The following is a 5299-nucleotide window of genomic DNA, read 5'->3' as shown; positions in this document are numbered from 1 at the left end:
TTACTGTATCGGCTTATACCATGAATGCATAAAATTAAGACTAGTCGTGACCCACTCTATACTAAATATCAATTAAATATTTACAGATTCTGCTATACAGAAAAATATACGAGACGATAATAATCCTGCTGGATCTCTATAACAGCACTACTGTAGGTATTCTCTCTTTTTCAGAAGATTCATGTATTTCTGTCCGGTGTCTCGAAAATAATTAGACGTAGGAAAGCAAATTTATGCGCCGAAAGTACGTGCTGCAGAGTAACGCGCAACTTTGACTTGGATCGAGAAGACTGCGTAAAGAATGAAAAATCTTGAAACAGCAAGCGAACGTCACAAACACGAGAAGAAATTAAATCTCGGTCTAAAGATGTGGAGCGTCTCGGAATGATTAAATTAGACAACAGGCTAACTGGAACAGGGGACTAACGTGATCGGATTTACAAGAACGACTCGTTGTACTCCGTTTGACGATCGCGAAACCGATTGTAAGTGTTTTGAAAAGGAATCTGTCTCGATTGACGAAGTAGGCCAAACGTTTTGCCACACGAATCGGTCACTTTGAAGTTTCACAGCACTCTGAACAATTTGCCGAGCAGCACGCTGGATCTCCACGGTCACGGGGCAGAGATTGAGGAAATGGTCCACCCACCTATTTGTCGCACCACTCACACGACGAGTACTTGCCGATGAACCACCACCGGACTGGATGGCCAGCTTGCCGCGATCGCTTTTATAACCGGGCCTTTCTACGACCACCCCTACTTGGGACAGAGGTTCGCGTAGCTAATTAATCGCTGTGTCACGCTTACATTAGAATCGATAATTGCACCTACGAAATTACTACTAAAAAAAAAAAAAAAAATAATCAATTTTGCGTCGAGTCATCGAAAACGCAAAACTCTTTCCGCTTTTGATTCCCTCGCCCATCCCTCGTCGCGAGGCTCTATCGTCATTTACAAACAATGCTCTTTTTCGATTGTCGTTACACCATTTGTAAATGCCGTGGCTCCAGCGTGGAGATATTATAGACGGAGACAGAAAATCAGGGTATTTTATTAAATGTATATTTTACATTCGCATTAATTATCTAAAGCACAGAGATAGACGGGGCACTGTATCTTTCCTCCTCCAGGCCCATGTCTCTATCCCCCTGCTCTATCTATAATATCTCTACGCGCTCTAGCGATTCTATTAACTCCATGCGATCGTGAAACATTCTCCGCGAGATCGCAGATTTCGATAAAGACCGAGACGATATCGTTTATTCAATACAATGCAGCTCGTTCTGTTTCCTAGGAAGCACGGAACGTTTCCTATGTCTCTCTTCCAATTATGTAATCTTCCATTCCTTTAGGCGGAGCTATCTATTATTTCTTGGCCTAACTGCCTGCTACTGGCTCCTTTATCTAATTAAAAGTAATGCGGTGGCCGATAAACAGAAAGGGGAGCCTCAGGGTTGGGAAAGTGTCGACATTTTACGTTTCTTTTTCACCAAGTGACCCATATAAATGTTTTTTTTTTACATGTGATAGAGGTACATCGAAGAATTTTTCTGGTAATTTTCGTTTAATTTTCATTTTCATTTCGTTACATCGTAGAGAAGATACAGGGCGTCCTCAATATACGCTGCTACTTCTAGCCACTACACTTCTCTACGTTCAATTTCAGATTTTAATCATTTATATCTCACTAACGGACAATAATTGTTAGCTTTTTTTTTTTTTTAATGCTTTATAATTTCAACATTTACAACGTATAAAATTTTCAGCAAGTTTCTAAACTGCATTTTGATTTAAATTGAAAAAATTCGCGTGAAAATCTGTGCGTTCCATAAGGATCTAGTACTTGAATTGCGAAAGTTTTTCATAAAACTGTGAATCAAATCAAAAATAGGTAAATCAAAATAGGCTGATATGATAGATAGATAGTAATCAAAGAAGCTCAAATAAATTTACGGAATAACTACCGAGATGAAACGTAGTTAACAAATCAAAAAACAGCGATGTAGCCTCAGCGTATATATATAGAAGTACGATCTTTCGAAACGCATATCTCGAAAGAGAAGAAATCGTTTCGAGAGGCAGTCGATCGATATTCGGTATTATTCCCTAATTTTCGCTGAAATCGCACAGTGTCGCGGTTGCGACCTATGAGGCAACATTTTACGTCGGAATTGCGGAAGTGATGCAGCTCGCGTAAGAATTATCCTTATATTATACAAGGCGATCCATATTCCCGTAGACGACATTACGTGGGAACAAAGAACTTACGTGCACTTACGCTTACAATCGCCGGACATCCAGGTCAATGCTCGATGACCCGACTTTCTGACTTAATGACACAAAATAATCGGGCAACGTCGAAACCCGTACGCGCGAACGTTATTTACAGGTGGGTTGAATATCAGTCGCTGTCTATTACTATCGATCGACGATCGTGTCGGATGTCGTCGCATTCATTTCGTGTATAATTTGTCTATTTGGTACGCACAAGTAATAGGCACCTCCGGCCAACAATGGAAAATCTATGCAAATAGACGCGTAATATGATTTGACTTTGCTACACATGCCAAACGTTTCCATCCCTTGTTTTTGAATCATCATCGTGTGGAACGTTTTCAATTACTTTTTTCCTATCTAGAATTATTGTCGATATCGTGGTCGATAATTTACCAAGAAAGTTTCCGAGGTACGTTGTGTTTTTCTAATAAATTTATGTAAATTGTTAGCGATACGAATGCGATGCTTTTGTCAAGAATTTTAGCGAACTTTGATTTTCAGATTATTAGGAGCACATTTCATCAGCATAACGATACCGTATTAGGAGGGCATAATATCGAATGAGGTGACTCAGTGCTTCATAAATTTCGACCACGTTTCAGAAGCTCTACAAGTAAAACATTTAACGACACAACGGATTCGATTATAATCAAGTTACTTCAAATTTAATTCATGTAATGTGCTGTGTACTAAAGATTTTTATCGAATTTACTCTTGTCAAATACAAAGATGAAGAATCCGAGGAACGTGATGATTTTTATTATGCGTATTACCTTCCTATAAATCGAAAAGAAAATCAATTTTCCTCGATCCCTGCCTTCGTACTTATTTTTGAGAAAGTAAGTAAACTCGTTTGATATTGTAACGTATAAGCCCTTGCAAAATAAGCTTATCGTAAAGAAATAGTTCTCATTCGAGACCGTAGATCACGCCACTAACTTGCCATACCAACGCTAAAGATTCTAATTTTTCTATTCTATTTTTCTATTTTTCTTCGTGCATACAGTGGGTGTAGAAAGTATTCATATACCGATCAATTTCCAAAAAAACTGTGTAAAATTGTAACTTATTAACTTATTTTCTTATTACTTTCGCTTTATTAATAAGTAGACCGCGCATTTTTATCCATTTATAAGAAATCTGAATGTGCAAGAAGCTACAAAATGCAAACAATATGCAAGCATATAAACAAAACTGAAAGTAAAATTCGCGTTATAATAATTGCAGAATAAAATTAATTCCTACTTAGGTTCAATTTTTTTAAGCACGTTCGCGAAGATTTTATTTTGCATAAAGATCCGCAGTCTATTAATAAGTAATACATGCACAATAGTTTATGTTTTATGTTACATTACTGAATTGTGCACGATTCATTTTGCTCCGTTACTGTTACAACATGAATATCTATGAAATTAGATCGGCTATTTATATAAACACGTCCACATCAAATAATTGAGTGCAACTCGCGAAAGAAACTTTCGGGACAACCTAATATTAAGTAGTACACGTAACTATTCATGCAAGCAAATTTGAACGTACGCGCTTGTAGCGATGTTGTATTGATTCCGTCGGTAGCGTCGCGAGGATGGCGGTCCTTCCTCCCAGGAAACGCGTAGTTGAGCGACGATTATTATTCGGTAATTTGTAGTAAATACTTCTGGCTAAAGTAATACATCTGCCTAAAGATGCAAATATATATCTTATGATCATTCATTCAGTAAATTTAGTTATTTTTTTCTTTTAATTACTCTCTCTCTCTCTTTCTCTCTCTCTCTCCGTTTTCCCGCCAATAAATATATCCGGATATCCCTTACATTATTTAAATATTTCTATTAGTACCTTTATACCTCTGGCTTATAGACCTCTATCTACAGGTTTAAATTACGTACCCATCCACATTCTGTTTATTTTAATAAACAGCAAATGAAGAACAAAATTTTGTTCCGTGCACCTACACCAGATGGCAGCAAGTCATACAAACAGCAGCTGTTATCGCGTGTGTTATCGCGGACAGCAGGCGGACGTGTCAACCAAATTTGTATAGTGAAGATCAATAAAAAAAAAAGTATGCAAATGGACATTGATCCTTGGTGATTCGTATAAAGAACCTTATCGCGTTTCGGACTGTGTCAAAGATCGAATTACCATTCGGATATATCGGTGATAACGTGTCGGAACGCGATACGTAGGATCTATAGATTCCTCGATGCTGTATTTTTTCATAAGTTTTCCATTGAAAAAAGATAATCGTTACCGATGTCTTCGTCTGAAATAGTGCATCGCGAAGGTAGCAAGCTATGCTAATCAAGATTGTTAACGAGCTCGTCGATAACGGTTTGTGAGGTTATGTTTTCATTGGAGCAGTGATTTGTCAGGTTCCTGCTAAAAAGCACGTGGAGGACTCCATTTCCGCGCATGTCATTCAAAGAATGCGCGGCTAATAGATCGATACGCAAACACGCCAAGAATATCCCTGATATCCAGGTTGAACCACCGAGAAATCGTAAGTGCTCTGATTAATTGTCTCGTTGATTGCCGTAGCACGACCCTCGTTATCTCGTTAAACGTTCGTTACATAACGATCGCTGCAATCTTTAAGTATACAGCGAATTACGGCGCGGTGACGTTTAAAAGTACCGTCACTGATAAAAACTTGGCTCGCGACATCTACGATACTATATCTTGCTACGTCTCGCGCTCTCTTTTATGAAAGTATAATCCATGGAAGACATATACAGTATGTATACATATACAGTATGTATACAGTATGTATAGCGAAGTCTTGAATTAAACGTAGCGTGAAGGAGGGTGCATGTACTTATATTCAAGGTTGGTTCAACGACAGCGTACAACTGTGCCTCGCCTTTGCACCGAATGTACACTTATTTTTTCATTTTCTACATTAATCTTCATTCTGTGTTCGATCAGCAATCAATTTCACGATGTATACAATCTTGATACAATAAAGACGTATTATCATTACTATTATATTCATTCCACAACGTGGTATTTCTCTTTTT

At 38.0% G+C, this 5299-nt stretch overlaps 2 protein-coding genes across 4 annotated transcripts in view; one reads left to right on the top strand and one right to left on the bottom strand.

Moving 5' to 3' along the window:
* The window catches only part of LOC128872672 (cytochrome P450 4g15), a 7586-nt gene extending 6788 nt beyond the window's left edge, over window positions 1-798 (bottom strand). The window contains exon 1 of one of the 2 annotated variants that reach the window (XM_054115606.1): window positions 650-798. The gene's annotated coding sequence lies outside the window, so the exon portion shown is untranslated. Of the gene's footprint in view, window positions 1-427; window positions 453-649 lie in introns of those variants that run through there. The other variant, XM_054115608.1, reaches the window with a different exon arrangement.
* A 3445-nt stretch (window positions 799-4243) lies between these two features.
* Window positions 4244-5299, top strand: part of LOC128872671 (glutamine-dependent NAD(+) synthetase) — a 14568-nt gene continuing 13512 nt past the window's right edge. Inside the window, exon 1 of one of the 2 annotated variants that reach the window (XM_054115603.1) lies at window positions 4244-4782. The gene's annotated coding sequence lies outside the window, so the exon portion shown is untranslated. The remainder of the gene's footprint in view (window positions 4783-5299) is intronic. The other variant, XM_054115604.1, reaches the window with a different exon arrangement.

This window comes from Hylaeus volcanicus, chromosome 2 (assembly GCF_026283585.1).
Source record: "Hylaeus volcanicus isolate JK05 chromosome 2, UHH_iyHylVolc1.0_haploid, whole genome shotgun sequence".
Classification (NCBI taxonomy): domain Eukaryota; kingdom Metazoa; phylum Arthropoda; class Insecta; order Hymenoptera; family Colletidae; genus Hylaeus; species Hylaeus volcanicus.
Note: the sequence above shows the minus strand (reverse complement) of the source record. Positions and strands in the feature narration are given on the sequence as shown.